This window comes from Arachis duranensis, chromosome 1, assembly GCF_000817695.3.
Source record: "Arachis duranensis cultivar V14167 chromosome 1, aradu.V14167.gnm2.J7QH, whole genome shotgun sequence".
Taxonomy (NCBI): Eukaryota; Viridiplantae; Streptophyta; class Magnoliopsida; order Fabales; family Fabaceae; genus Arachis; species Arachis duranensis.
In genome coordinates this window covers 77,683,724-77,700,132 of record NC_029772.3, presented here as the reverse complement: position 1 = coordinate 77,700,132, position 16,409 = coordinate 77,683,724, and the positions used below count along the sequence as shown (strand labels likewise).

General features: G+C 39.9%; 1 non-coding gene across 1 annotated transcript; it reads left to right on the top strand.

Annotated features, from left to right (window-relative positions):
- Positions 1–5,943: 5,943 nt before the first annotated feature.
- LOC127742629 (small nucleolar RNA R71) lies at positions 5,944–6,051 on the top strand. Its single transcript, XR_008003975.1, has one exon. It is a non-coding gene; the product is annotated as a small nucleolar RNA R71 (small nucleolar RNA).
- The last annotated feature ends 10,358 nt before the right edge of the window (positions 6,052–16,409 follow it).

The following is a 16,409-nucleotide window of genomic DNA, read 5'->3' as shown; positions in this document are numbered from 1 at the left end:
CTTTCTTCCTCTTCTTCCAGTTTGTTAAGAGGAATGACCTCAAGGGGGGAGAAAATTCAGCTACTGTCCCTTGCCTTGGTCTTTCCTCAGTAAGCTTCCTTTTGAATTTGGCTTGATTGAGCTTGCTTTTAGGGACAGGATTGGTGCTTTTGTTAGTTACCTTCACTTCTTAGATGTCAAGACATGGTTGCTGTGTGATTTTTGGAGTTTGATCTTCATTAAGAGCCTCTTGAATTGGTGGTTCCATGAATCCTTCTTCTATGCAACTCTCTGCTTCAATTGAGGGTGACTTCTCTTGAGTGTCTTCCTCACTTTCTTGATCCTCCACTTCTTTCCTTGTCACCTCAAGTACAGTTCCATTTTCAACCACCTCATTCTTCATTGAAAGTTCACTTGATGCAGTGGCCTCCTTATCTTGCTCTTCCACTTTCTCCTTCACATCCATCAATTGATCTTCATTCTTCTTGCTTAGTGGTTCTGAGTGTTTCCCTATGTTCTCCAAATGCTCATCCATCTTCTGAAGAAGGATTTCTTTTTCTCTCCAGGATTGTTGTTGTTCATCCATGAGTTGTTCTTGTCTTTTCAATAATTCTTTGGATTTTTGAAGGGGATCCTCAGCTATTAGCTCAAAAGATGAAGGTTGAGAATGAGTTTCTGGATATGTGGGTGCTGTAGTGAAGTTGTTTTGAGTGGTATGGGATGAATCTTGTGGATTATGAAATAAGTTTTGTGGTTGGTAGAATGAATTGTATGGATCTTGGAGGAGACTTTGTGTTAAGGCATAATCAAGTAATGAACAATCTTCAAATGAGGAACTGGGAGGTGAGGTTGGGCAATTTTGTATGAGTGAATTGAAGGTTGCTCAAGTGGTGATGGCTCTTGATAAGTGAAGTATGACACATTGAATGCTCTCTGGTTTTGATCTTCCCAATCATAACTTGAAAAATTGTGGAATTCCTCAAAGTGTGGATCATTTTGCACCCACTTAATCATTGTTGATCTAATCAATCCCCGGCAACGGCGCCAAAAACTTGATGGTGTTTTTGTGGAAAAATGAATCTCCAACACACATATCCAACCGGCAAGTGTACCGGGTCGCATCAAGTAATAATAACTCACAAGAGTGAGGTCGATCCCATAGGGATTGATGGATCAAGCAACTTTAGTGGGTGATTAGTTTAGTCAAGCTAACATTTAAGTGAGAATTGTGGCAGCAAAATGTAAATAGCCATGAACTTAAAGTGTAGAATGTAAATAGGCAGGAAGCTTAAGGAACAAGCAATGTAAATTGCAGAAACTTAAATGACAAGAAATGTAAATTGCTTGAATCTTAAATGGGTCAGGGATGTGGGTTTGCAGAAATTAATCAAGGAAAAATAAATTGCAACAAGTAGAAGAGTAGAGGATTGATTCAATGGAACTAGATCTTAACAGAAAAGTAAAAATGCCTTGAAGAATTTAGAACAGAAAAGCAATGCTTAAGTTGCAATCCATGTGCCTTTGAGTGATGATGTGGGCTTTGCTTGCTTTGAATTTGAGGAGAGATGGGTTTTGGATGGCCTTGGTTCAATTGGTGAAGATTTGAGTTCAAAGGGAATTTGAATTGAATTTTGACCCATGGGTGTTCCCAGGAGGCTGCCCTGCCCTTGTGGAGGGCAGAGCAGGGAAATTGTGTGTGCGGCTTGGTGTGGGCGTGGTGCGGGCTTGGTGTGTGAAGATGCTGCCCTGCCCTTGTGGAGGGCAGGGCAATGTTGCCTTGCATGTGTGTCTTGCGCACTCACTTCCTTGGACTGTGTCATGATGCGCTCCTCACTCCCCTTAGGTGCTTGGTTCGAAACTTGGTGAAAGCACTTGAGGAGCAATTTTTCCTTGATTTTCCATGAAGAGCACGACATTGCCCTGCTCTCCAAGAGGGCAGGGCAGAAAATTGAGCGCCACTTTGTTTTGGAGTGAGGCTCCAGCTTCGAGCCTTGGTGGAAGCACTTTTGTTTATTTTTGCTTATTTTTGGCCCTTAAAGATGCCTCTTGTTCCTGCCTCAATTTTATGCCAAATATGGATTGCTATATATCGTTGGAAAGCTCTGAATGTCAGCTTTCCAACGCAACTGGAAGCACATCAATTGGACCTCTGTAGCTCAAGTTATAGCCCTTTGAAGGAGGCATGGTCATGCTGTGAGCGCCCAGATTTTACCTTAGCGAAATTCTTGCTTCCAACCTCAATGTGCATCACGATTCTGCCCTGCCCTTGGCAAGGGCAGGGCAGTGTGCGTGCTGGTTGTTTTTTTCTTTGATTTGGTCATGGGCCACGCTTTTAAAAGCGTGGCCTAAGGCTCCAAAGTGTGCTCCAACTTCAAAGTGTGTCCCAAAGCTCTTTTTTTCTCCTTTTTTGTGCTTCTTTGCTTCTTTTTCTTCTTATTTTCTACAAGATTTATAAAATTAAAATATCAAGAAAATATATCATTTAAGTACAAAAGCATTCAATATTTAAGCACAAATCATCAATTTCTTGTATGAAAAAGCATAGAAAAATAGGTATATGATGACTTGTCATCAGGCCTCTTAGGGATTTCTTGATGAGGGACTTCCTCATGCTCTTGTTGAAGTCCATGGGTGGGCTCTCTTGTTATCTCTATCCTCTTTTTATCGATTGGCTTGTCCTCTTCAATGAGGATGTCTTCCTCTATGACAATTCCAGCTAAATTGCATAGGTGACAAATGAGATGAGTGAAGGCTAACCTTGCTAAAGTGGAGGTTTTTCCAGCCACTTTGTAGAGTTCTAGAGATATGACCTCATGAACTTCTACTTCCTCTCCAGTCATGATGCTATGGATCATGATAGCCCAATCTATAGTCACTTCAGATCGGTTGCTAATAGGAATGATGGAGCGTTGGATGAATTCCAACCATCCTCTAGCCACGGGTTTAAGGTCATGCCTTCTGAATTAAACCGGCTTGCCTTTGGAGTCTCTTTTCCACTGAGCTCATTCCACACATATGTCCGTGAGGACTTGGTCCAACCTTTGGTCAAAGTTGACCCTTCTAGTGTAGGGGCATGCATCTCCTTGCATTATTGGCAAATTGAATGCCAACCTTACATTTTTTGGACTGAAATCTAAGTATTTCCCCTGAACCATTGTGAGCCAATTCTTTGGGTTCGGGTTCATACTTTGATCATGGTTTCTAGTGATCCATGCATTAGCATAGAACTCTTGAACCATTAAGATTCTGACTTGTTGAATGGGGTTGGTGAGAACTTCCCAACCTCTTCTTTGAATCTCATGTCAGATCTCCAGATACTCATTCCTTTTGAACATGAAAGGGACATCAGGGATCACCTTCTTCTTGGCTACAACTTCATAGAAGTGGTTTTGATGGACCATTGAGATGAATCTCTCCATCTCCCATGACTCAGAGGTGGAAACTTTTTCCTTCACTTTCCTCTTTCTAGAGGTTTCTTTGGCCTTAGGTGCCATAAATGGTTATGGAAACACAAAAAGCAATGCTTTTTCCACACCAATCTTAAAAGGTTTGCTCGTCCTCGAGCAAAAGAAGAAAGAAGGGAGGAGAAGAAAAAGAAATGAGGGAGAAAGAGGGTGAAAAAGGTTCGGCCAAGGAGGGAAAAAGTGTATATGATGTGTGAAAATGAAGGAGTGATGATGGGTTTATATAGGAGTGGAAGAGAAGGGTGTCCATGTGGGAGGGTTGGGTTTGGGAGGAAAAGTTTTTGAATTTGAATGTTGAGGTTGGTGGGGGGTTTTTGGGGAAGAGAGATGGAGGTGATTGGTGAAGGGTATTTGGAGAAGGGTGTTATTGGAGAAGTGAGTTGAGGTAGGTGGGGATCCTGTGGATCCACAGATCCTGAGGTGTCAAGGATTTCTCATCTCTGCACCATTTTGGCGTGTAAACGCCCTCTGAGTGCTAATCCTGGCGTTAAACGCCAGGTTGCTGCCCATTTTTGTCTTTTAATGCCAACTTTTCTTCCCTTTCTGGCGTTCAGCGCCAGCTTGATGCCCTTTTCGGCGTTAAACGCTAGTCTAGTGCCCCTTTTTTGCGTTAAACACCCATTTTGCTACCCTTACTGGCATTTAAACACTAGTAAGCTCATCCTCATGGGTGTGCTATTTTTAATACTGTTTTTGAGTTTGCTTTGATTTTTGTAGTTGTTTTTGTGACTCCACATGATCATCAACCTAAAGAAAACATAAAATAACAATGGAAAATGGAATTTAACATAGATAAATAAGGAATGGGTTGCCTCCCAACAAGCGCTTCTTTAATGTCAATAGCTTAACAGTGAGCTCTCATGGAGCTTCACAGATATTCAGAGCATGGTTGGGGCCTCCCAACACCACACTTAGAGTTTGAATGTGGGGGCTCTATTTGACTCTGTATTGAGAGAAGCTTTTCATGCTTATTTTCCATGTGTACAGAAGGAGATCCGTGAGCTTTGAACACAAGGTAGTCCTCATTCACTTGAAGGACCAACTCTCCTCTGTCAACATCAATCACAGCTTTTGCTATGGCTAGGAAGGGTCAGCCAAGGATGATGGATTCATCCTCATCCTTCCCAGTGTCTAGGATTATGAAATCAGCAGGGATGTAAAGGCCTTCAACCTTTACCAAGACATCCTCTACAAGTCCATAAGCCTATTTCTTTGATTTGTTTGCCATCTTTAGTGGGATTCTTGCAGCTTATACCTCAAAGATCTCCTGTTTCTCCATTATAGAGAGTGGCATGAGGTTTATGCCTAATCCCAGGTCACACATAGCCTTCTCAAAGGTCATGGTGCCTATGGTACAGGGTATTAAGAACCTTCTGGGATCCACTTTCTTTTGAGGTATCTTCACCTGAGCCAAGGTGTTTAGTTCATTAATGAGCAATAGAGGTTCATCCTCCCAAGTCTCATTACCAAATAACTTGGCATTTAGCTTCATGATTGCTTCTAGATTTTGAGCAACTTGCTCTTCAGTAGTAATTTCATCCTCTTCGGAAGAAGAATATTCTTCAGAACTCATGAATGGTAATAGAAAGTTCAGTGGAATCTCTATGGTCTCTAGATGAGCCTCAGATTCTTTTGGTTCCTCGTAAGGGAACTCCTTTTCGTTCAGAGGACATCCCATGAGGTTTTTCTCGCTGGGAATCACGTCCTCCTCACTATCTCCAGGTTTGGACATGTTGGTCATGGTTATCGCATTGCACTCTCTCTTGGGATTTTCTTCTGTATTGCTTGGGAGAGTGCTAGGAGGAGTTTTAGTAACCCTTTTACTCAGCTGACCCACTTGTGCCTCCAAATTTCTAATGAAGGATCTTGTTTTATTCATGAAACTTAGTGTGATCTTAGATAGATCAGAGACTATGGTTGCTAAGCCAGAACGATTCTACTCAGAGTTATCTGTCTGTTGCTGAGAAGATGATGGGAAAGGTTTGCTATTACCAAACCTGTTTCTCCCACCATTATTATTATTGAAGCCTTGTTGAGGCTTCTGTTGATCATTCCATGAGAAATTTGGGTGATTCCTCCATGAAGAATTTTAGGTGTTTTCATAGGGTTCTCCTATGTAATTCTCCTCTTCCATTGCATGATTCTCAGTGTCATAAGCTTCTCCTTCAAAGGAGGCTTCTTTAGCACTGCCAGATGTAGCTTGCAATCCAGTCAGATTCTGAGAAATTATATTGACTTGCTGAGTCAATAGTTTGTTCTGAGCTAATATGCAATTCAGAGTATCAATCTCAAGAACTCCTTTCTTCTGAGTTATCCCATTGTTCACAGGATTTCTTTCAGAAGTGTACATGAACTGGTTATTTGCAACCATTTCAATGAGTTCCTGGGCTTCTACAGGCATTTTCTTCAGATGAATAGATCCACCTGCAGAATGGTCCAATGATATCTTGGATAACTCAAACAGACCATCATAGAAGATACCTATGATGCTCCATTCTGAAAGCATGTCAGAAGGACACCTTTTGATCAATTGCTTGTATCTTTCCCAAGCTTCATAGAGGGATTCACCTTCCTTCTGTTTGAAGGTTTGAACTTCCACTCTAAGCTTACTCATCTTTTGAGGTGGAAAGAATTTAGCTAAGAAGGTATTGACAAGCTTTTCCCAAGAGTTCAGGCTGTCTCTAGGTTGTGAGTTCAACAATATACTAGGTCTGTCTCTTACAGCAAAAGGGAAAAGCATGAGTCTGTAGACCTCAGGATCAACTCCATTGGTCTTAACAGTGTCACAGATTTACAAAAATTCAGCCAAGAACTGATGAGGATCTTCCAATGGAAGTCCATAAAACTTGCAATTCTGTTGCATCAGAGAAACTAATTGAGGCTTAAGCTCAAAGTTGTTTGCTCCAATGGTAGGAATAGAGATGCTTCTCCCATAGAAGTTGGGAGTTGGTGCAGTAAAGTCACCAAGCACTTTCCTTGCATTGTTGGCATTGTTGTTATTTTCGGCTGCCATGTCTTCTTCTTTTTTGAAAATCTCTGTCAGGTCCTCTCCAATGGGTTGTGCTTTAGCTTCTCTTAGCTTCCTCTTCAGTGTCCTTTCATGTTCAAGATCAGCTTCAACAAGAATGCCTTTATCTTTGTTCCTACTCATATGAAAGAGAAGAAAACAAAGAAAGTATGGAATCTTCTATGCCACAGTATAAAGATTCCTTGATGTGTCAGAGGAAAAGAAGATAGAAGAATGAGGTAGATAGAAGAATTCGAACTTATAGAGAGGGAGGGGGTCCAAATTATTGAGGGAGGAGGAGTGTTAGTGATTAAATATAAAGAGATGACAGAGGGAATTTTCGAAAATTTTTTTAAAAAAATAAAATTAGAGTTTAAAACAATTAGTTAATTAAAAAGGTTTTTGAAAAAGTTGTTAGTGGCTTTCGAAAATTAGAGAGAGAGAAAAGTAGTTAGGTGGTTTTAAAAAAAAGATAAGAAGTTAGAAAAAGATTTTGAAATTAAAATTTGAAAAAGATATGATTTGAAAAAGATTTGATTGAAAGAGATATGTTTGAAAAGATATGATTGAAAAACAATTTTTTTTTTAAAATTTGATTTTTAAAATTGATGACTTGACTAACAAGAAATTACAAGATATGATTCTAAAATTCAAATATTGACCATTTCTTAACAGGAAAGTAACAAACTTGAAATTTTTGAATCACAACATTAATTGTTAGCAAGTATTTTCGAAAATATTAAAAGAAAAAGGAAAAAGATTTGACTTTGAAAAAGATATGATTGATAAGAAAGGATATGAAAAAGACAAGATTTTGAAAAATTAGTTTTAAAACTTGAAAAATTGAAAAAGATTTGAATTGAAAACAAAACTACCTCCTTGGTGCTATCCTGGCGTTAAACACCCAGAATGGTATCCATTCTGGCGTTTAACGCCCAGTTGGCTACCTCGGGCATTAAACGCCAAGCCAGGTACCCTGGCTGGCGTTTAAACGCCAGAATTCCTTCTTCACTGGGCGTTTCGAATGCCCAGTTTTTTCCCTGTGATTCCTCTGCTATATATTCTGAATCTTCAATTCTCTGTATTATTGACTAAATTTTTTTTTGAATTTTTAATGATAAGAGAGAAAAACAACAAAATGAAACTAATCATGAAAAACTAAGATCGAATAAACAATTCATGCAAGAACACTTTGAATGTCAAGATGAACATTAAGAACATATTTTTTTTTGAAAATTTTTAAGAAAAGAAAGATATGCAAGACACCAAACTTAGAAATTTTCATACTAGAGACACTAACAAATTGAGAATGCACATGAGAAACAACAAAAGACACAAAACAAGAGAATTTAAAGATCAGACACAGAAAATCATCAAGAACAACTTGAAGATCATGAAGAACACCATGCATGAGTTTTTGAAAATTATTTTGAAAAAGAAAATAAGAAACTCAAAGTTTTTAATAAGAATTCCAGGAATCATGCAATGTTAGTCTAAAGCTTCAGTCTAAAAAGATTAGACTTGGCTAACTAAGCTTTAGCAGGACATTACATACAACAGCCAAATTGATGGGAATCAACTAGCTCCTGTGATGATAAAAGCATCATCTGAAACTCTAGAATTCATTCTTAAAAATTCTGAAGAAGAAAATAAAAAGAAAAATACATAATCTAAGCAACAAGATGAACAGTCAGTTGTCCAAACCCGAACAATCCCCGGCAACGGCGCCGAAAACTTCGTACACGGAATCGTGATCACACACTTTCTTCACAACTCCGTGCAGCTGACCAGCAAGTGCACTGGGTCATCCAAGTTATACCTTACGTGAGTAAGGGTCGATCCCACGGAGATTGTCGGCTTGAAGCAAGCTATGGTCATCTTGTAAATCTCAGTCAGGCAGATTCAAATGGTTATGTGGTTTTGATAACTAAAAGATAAATAAGACATAAAATAAGATAGAGATACTTATGTAATTCATTGGTGGGAATTTCAGATAAGCATATGGAGATGCCTTGTTCCTTCTGAATCTCATCCAATCATGCGTACTCCTTTCCATGGCAAGCTGTATGTTGGTGGATCACCGTTGTCAATGGCTACCATCCGTCCTCTCAGTGAAAATGGTCCTCTACAGTTTCCCGCATGGCTAATCAGCTGTCGGTTCTCGATCATGTTAGAATAAGATCCATTGATCCTTTTGCACACTGTCACTATGCCTAGCACTTGCGAGTTTGAAGCTCGTCATAGTCATCCCATCCCAGATCATACTTGGAATACCACAGACAAGGTTTAGACTTTCCGGATCTCAAGAATGCTGCCAATTGATTCTAGCTTATACAACGAAAACTCTAATCGCACGGAATGGAATACTCTGTTGTTAGGAGAGGCAACCATGCGTTGTGAACCAGGAGGCCAAGAGATACACACTCAAGCTTTCGCAAATAGAATGGAAGTGGTTGTCAAGCATGCGTTCATAAGAGAGGATGATGATGAGTGTCACAGATCATCACATCCATCAGGTTGAAGTACGAGTGAATATCTTAGAACAAGAATAAGCATGAATTGAATAGAAGAACAATAGTACTTTGTATTAATTCATGAGGAATAGCAGAGCTCCACACCTTAATCTATGATGTGTAGAAACTCCACCGTTGAAAATACATAAGAACAAGGTCTAGACATGGCCGAACGGCCATGCCTTCCAAATAACATGAAACAATTGAAAAAGGGTTCAAAGACCTGATCCCAAGATCAAAGATGATCAAAAGATGAAAATACAATAGTAAAAGGTCCTATTTATAGTGAACTAGTAACCTAGGGTTTACAGAAATAAGTAAATGATGCAGAAATCCACTTTCGGGGCCCACTTGGTGTTTGCTTGGGCTGAGCATTGAAGCTTTCACGTGCATAGGCTTTTCTTGGAGTTAAACGCCAGCTCTGGTGCCAGTTTGGGCGTTTAACTCCAGCTTTTATGCCAGTTCTTGTGTTTAAACACCAGAAAAGGGTCTCTGACTGGCGTTTTGACGCCAATTTGGGCCATCAAATCTCGATAAAAGTATGGACTATTAAGCATTGTTGGAAAGCCCGAGATGTCTACTTTCTAACGCAATTAAGAGCGCTCCAATTGGGCTTCTGTATCTCTAGAAAATCCACTTCCAATGCAGGGAGGTCAGAATCCAACAGCATCTTCAGCCCTTTTTCAGCCTCTAAATCAAATTTTTGCTCAGGCCCCTTAATTTCAACCAGAAAATACCTGAAATCACAAAAAAATAGACAAACTCATAGTAAAGTCCAGGAAGGACGCGTACGCATGCAGTATGCGCACGCGTCCATACGTGGATGGAGCACCGTACATTTTCTAGAGAGTTGGGCAACCCTTGCGTAAACATTAAGCTTTTAGCACAGACCCCATGCACACGTATGCGTATAGCACGCATACGCGTTGATTGCATTAAAAGGAAATGCACATGGACGTGCACATGCCATTTGCGCATCGATGCGCTGACACAGTTCCCAGGCCTATAACCCGAGAGTTGCGCCAATTCTGGGCTAGCACTAAGTCTCTGGCCCAACTCACCAGATGCAGACGTGCACAAGACGCTTCTGCGTCAATCCCTCTTTTTGCCAATCCACGTGGCCACGTACGGTGCGCGCACGTGTGGATTCAAAAACTTTAACCCATCCACGCGAGAACCCTAGCGCAGTCGCGAACCTTTCTCACCTCTAACACCTCCTCTCCCTTCTCTTCTCCCTAACCCCAAGCTGCCATAGCCGCCGTTGCAACCAACTACCGGCGACTTCACAGCTACCACCGTCAGCCTCCTCTCTCCTTCTTGCTTGCCTTTTTTTCTCCCTCTCACCTTTTCTTTTCCCACTTCCATCTCTCTTCCTAGTCCTCTGCCACCAAGCGCCGCCGCGGCCACCAGCTACCGCTGGCGAGCACCTCAACCCTTCACCCATCTGCGCTTGCTCTGAGTGCTGCTCCCGGCGCCGCCGTGAGGCCACCACCGCCACCGCTACTGGGTGGCACTGTCATCAACCATCCATTTCCTCTATCTTTTTGATTCTGCTTGCTGCTTCCAGGTTCCTTACTCCCTGCTCTGTTCTACTTTTCTGTTTTCAATTCTGTTAGTTAATTTAGTTCTTTGATTATGTTCATCTAGGTTAGTTAGATATGCATGTTTTAGTTGATCATAGGTTGTTAGGTAGCCAGGTTGTGGTTAGAAGATCCTAGGCCTGATAAGTGCTCCGTTTGTGTTTATTTGTTTGAATGTGCATGCTTTGCTGAGTGATGTTGGTATGCTATGCTGTTTCTGTTTCATGTGACTTGATTCTCCTGCTGCCTTGCTTGCTTAATGCTGCCCGAGTCATATGAATCCCTTGATTGCATTGCCTGCTTGATATGTTAAATTCATATAACTATTTTTGCTGCCTTTTGCCATCCAGGAACATCTGATTTACTGCCGGAATGCTACCCAAATTTCTAGAAATTGTTCTATTCTTCGACTTGCACCTTAGGCATTGAACTTGGCACTTTTGATTTGAGACTTACTTAACTTGCACCAAGTTCAATTCTTAGGTTCCTTTGGCATTTCCGTGGTTGCTTTATTTCCTGTGATGTGCATTGAACCACTATATGCTTTCACTTTTCAAGTTGAATCGAATGCTTTTCAACTCATCTTGAGCTTACCATTTGACTTTAACTTGGACTTTCTTTCTTGAATATGGTTCATATTATTTGTAATACTTGGTAGCTTCCACTAGTGTAATCCTTGTGCAATTCTTTTCCAACTTGCTTTTGGTTACACTAGTGCATATTTCATCTTTCGCACTCCTAGTATTGCAACTTTAGTGACCTTAAAATTGATTGATGACTTGCTTTCAACTAATTGCTCTTTTTGCAATTTCATATTTCATCGTCAATGAGTGTAATTTCCTCATGAATGTCAGTATGCTTGTTATCCTTTTCTTCTGCATTGATCTTGATTAAGCAGATAACCGTCATACCACTAATTTTGTCCTAGTTTTCTAACATCCAACTTGCTTAACATGCTAATTTTCCTTTTTAATTTTTAATTAACACTTTCACCATTCTTTTGGGTATGACGATTATTGAAGCTTAATAAACAAGCACTGTGCATATATTACTTGATTTCTTGGTTTGTAGCTTTTATTAACTTCTGATTCTTGATGCTTGCTTTCCATGTTTTCGTTCTTTTGACCTCACTTCATGAATATATCCTTCCTTGCTTTCTTTACTCTACTTGGCTAAGTTTTTATATTCTGTCATTTCCGTTTCTCAGGATGTCTGATAAGGGGAAAGTCAAGGCTACCTCTAGGAAGAGGAAGACACCTCAAGCTCCTATTCTCTCTCCTTATGCCAACTATGCCAAAAACCCACTCAATGAAGTGGATAAGGAGAACCAGCAGCTTCAGCCCACTGGCATAGCCAAATTTCCCAACTTGTACTGTGAACTATGCTTCCCGACCTATCAAAAGAAGAATCTAAACATTGAGAAGAAATTGGCCTTTCCCAATAACCTGAGGCGCCCCATGGAGGCCCGCATTTAGGGATTGGGCCTAGGTTTTGTTGATAGGAATTTGGGAAGCATAAACACTTCATGGGTCAAGGAATTTTACTACAACTTTTTTAGAATGACTCTTGATTCAGTTTATCTATGAGGCAGGCAGATCTTAGTTACTAAGGCTGCTATTGAGGATGTATTACATTGCCTACCTAAGACTGGTGCCACAGATGCTTATGAGCAGGCGGAGGTGGCAATGCACTGTATGACCTTTGATTATGATGCTTCGAGGGAGGTAATTGCCACACCGGATGCCCCTTGGGTGATGGATTCTAATAACAAGAATCCCAAGGGGATGCTGTTTGCTCACTTATCAAGGGAGGCTAGGACTTGGCAGCAGATTTTTGCCACCAATGTCATGCCTACTACCTACTTTTCTGAGATTCTAATGAACATGCTTGTCCTGATCGGCTGTGTTATGGAGGGAAAGGAGGTCTACTTTCCCTGGTTGATCAGAAGATACATGTGGCAAGCACACATCCGTGGCCTACTTCCATTTTCCACTATGGTCACTAGGATGGTTGAGTTAGCAGGTGCCCCTTGGAGGGACGATGAAGTGACACCACCACCCCTCGACGACGACGACAAGGAGGGTGTTATTTCGTAAGGTACGTGGGTGCACGAGAAGCCCCCATCCCGGCGTGCATCTAGGGCTCGAGCCAGAGCAGCGCCAGCCGGACCATCCTCATCCTCAGCTGCAGCAGGACCATCGGCACCGGCAGTACCTTTTGTACCACCCCCAATACCCTAGCCGACTTATCTTCTACTCCAGTGCCTTTTCCGCTTTATGGAGCGCAGTGAGCACCACATTCTGAGATGCCTGGACAGAGTTGATCAGATGTTCATAGCACTAGGTGTTGAGACGCCACCTCTTCCCGCTTCTTCCACATCCGATGAGGAGGAGCAGGCTCAGCCAGAGGCACCCCCGCAGACATAGGCCACCTTGAAGGCACATTAGCCCCATGAGGAGCCACAGCCTCAGTCACAGCAGCCAGATGCGAATGTTGACCCCCATGTACCCGAGCAGTAGCATCGAGGACGATGCTTGTTTCTAAGTGTGGGGAGGTCAGCTTCGTCACCATTGATGGAGTTATCATCTTGGTGAACATTTCTGGACATTATCCCCTAGTTCATGTTATTTTGCTTTATTTTGCACTCTTTTTGAGATTATTGTATATACTAATATTGTGGATACTTTCATTTTGGTTGTTGCATACTTTTACTTTAGTTTTTGTACTTTGTATTTTATATTCCATATTCTAGTCAGATTTTCTTTATATAGTTGTTATAGCTTTTTGGTTGTGATTAGAAAAGTGTTTTGGATTGTTGGAACCTAGTTGACCCTTTTTGTACATGAAATTGGTTTTGATTGACAAAAAGGGGTAAACTAAGGAATTCTTGTAATTCTTTAATCACAACATTGCATTTAGGATAAGTCTAGTCAAAACAGTGAGACTCTTCCAAGAATTTTTCTATAGGGCAACACCCCAATTGATTGAAAATTTTGTGGTACTTGCTTGAATTCTATATCTTGTGAAGCATGTTTTGAGCTAAGAACACAAGCAAGTGAGATTTGAGCCTATTAATGTGGTTACATCTCATAACCACTAATTTTTCCTTCTTGTGTGTAATTGTTCTCTTTCTATGATTGTGATCCTAAATTTGTTTAATTCTATATGTCCAATTATTCCTTGTATTCATGCATCTATATGATTGAGGCCATTATTTCATTAGCCTACTTACCCAAATAGCCTACCTTTTACCTCCATTGTTAACAAATTTTGAGCCTATGCTTAACCCAATTGTTCTTTATTTTAGCACATTACAAGCCTAATGTGAAAAATAATAAAAGTCCCTTATTTGGATCTTTGGTTAGCTTAGGCTAGTGAGAGTGTTTATTATTCAAGTTTGGGGAGGTTTGGGAACATTGGTTGGGATAAAAGGGGTGGTCTATATTTTCTATATTTGGGAATTGGATGCACACTCATGTAATGACTAAATGTATAGACCCTATGCATTTATGTTCTTGAGAAAAAGAAGAAAACAAATGCAAAAGAAAAGAAAAGAAAGAAAAAAATGGAAAAAAAGGGAAAGAAAAAGAAGAAAAAGCAAAAAAAAGGGGGACAAAATGCCCCAAAGTAAAGTTCAAATAAAAGAGTCAATGCATAAGTGTTGTGAAATGAAAAGAAAATACATGAGTGTGTGAAAAGTGAAGGATGTGTAGTTAGGTTAGTCTTGAAATTGTATAGGTCATTGTATAGGTTAGGTGGGAAAGTCTAGGTTAATCAAAGATTCAAATCTTAGTCCACTTGACCATATATGATCCTACCTTGACCCTAACCCCATTACAACCCTTGGGAAAGACCTCATGATATTTGTGTGCATGCATTGAACAATTGTTGATTGTTAGATGAAGAATAAATTTTGGAAAGCATGATTAAGAGAGAATTAAGTGAATCAACCCCTAAACACATGAGTGACTAGAGCGAATACACATCCGGTGAGGGTTCGGTTGCTCAATTACATGTTTTCACCACTATCATCTATATTCATGCAAGTTTGTAAATCTTTTTGATAATTCAATGCAATTGTGGGTTTGGTTTGGTTTAGCTCCTATTGATTTATCCCTTGTGCTTGCATATGTTCTCTTGGAAGTAGATTTGTTTTGACCAAGCATTTGCATTCATATAGATAGTTACATTTAACTAGGTTGCATATAGTTTAGTTCCATTGAATAAAATGCCATACCCCTTACTTCTTTCTTAATTTAGCATGAGGACATGCTAAGGTTTAAGTGTGGGGAGGTTAATAAACCCCATTTGTAGGGTTTATCTTGTGTTGAATCTAAAGCTTTTTCTATCAACCTTTCTCACATTTATTCAATGAAAAAGCATAGTTTTGTGATTTCTCCTTTAATTGTGCTTATGTGTGAAACATGCTTTTTAGGTCTTTTATTTGATAATTTTAATCTTCCTTTGATTCCACTAGATGCCTTGATGTGTTTGTTAGTGATTTCAGATTGAAAAGGGTTAGGAATGGATCAAAGGAGTGAAGAGAAAGCATGCAAAGTGGAGAAATCATGAAAAGCCAAAGATTTGAGACAAGTCCATGGACGCGCACGCGCACTAGACGCCTATGCGTGGATCGCTTAAAACCCCATAGATGTGTATGCGTGCTGTGCGCGTACGCGTCGATGCTACCACATGATTTTTAAGTGAATTCGTGCCTAGCAAATTCACAGAAGGTGTGGAGGCCCAATCTGAACCCATTTTGGCCCCAAAATGCACAAAAGGACTAAGGATTGAAGGGAAAAGGAGGAATCATTCATTCCATCATTAGTTACCAATTAGTTTTAGTTTTGGGTTTTAATTTCTAGAGAGAGAAGCTCTCTCTTTTCTCTAGAATTAGGATTAGGATTAGGTTTAATTCTTCTCTAGATCTAGGTTTAATTCATGCTTTGATTTACTTTTCCTTTATCATCTCTTGTTCCTCCACTCTTCTTCTCTCTAGTTTTGTACTTTAATTCTTGCAATTCCTTACTTTTATGTTGATGCACTCTTGTTCTTCTACTTCTCTTGTAGTGCAATTTATGATTCATGTTCCACTATTGTTGATTTGATTTGTTGATTGTTAATTTCTTGCTATTAGTAATTGTAGATTTACTTTTTCTTGCAATTTTATCTTACTTTCCTTTGATGCCTTCCAAGTGTTTGATTAAACGCTTGAAAGGATGCTAGATTAGATTTTCTCCTCTTGGCCTAGGTAGAGTAATTTGAAATACTTGAGTTATCTAATTCCTTTGTTGATTGACAATTAGAGATTGCTAATTGGCTTGAATGCCACTAAAGTTATTCTTACCTAAGGAGTTGGCTAAGACTTGTAGAATCAAGTTGATTCATCCACTTAACTTTCCTCCATGGTTAGAGGTTAACCAAGTGAGAGCAATGAATAATTCCCATCATAATTGATAAGGATAGCTAGGATAGGATTTCTAGTCCTCATACCTTGCCAAGAGCTTTGTTAGTTGTTAGTCTATTTCCTTTGCCATTTATAATTCTTGTCTATTATCTCAAAAACCCCAAACATACTTCATAACCAATAACAAGAATACTTTATTGCAATTCCTAGGGAGAACAACCCGAGATTTGAATACTTCAGTTATTAATTTTAGGGTTTTGTTACTTGTGACAAACAAATTTTTGTATGAAAGGATTATTGTTGGTTTAGAAACTATACTTGCAACGAAAATTTATTGTGAAATTCTGGACCACACAAAAATCTCAATCATCATGCTTCTAGAAGGGAAAATCATCACTTTGAAGCTAAACAGGAGCCCAGGTTATGACCCTAAGTGCCTCAATCTGGTGGGGAAGGTAG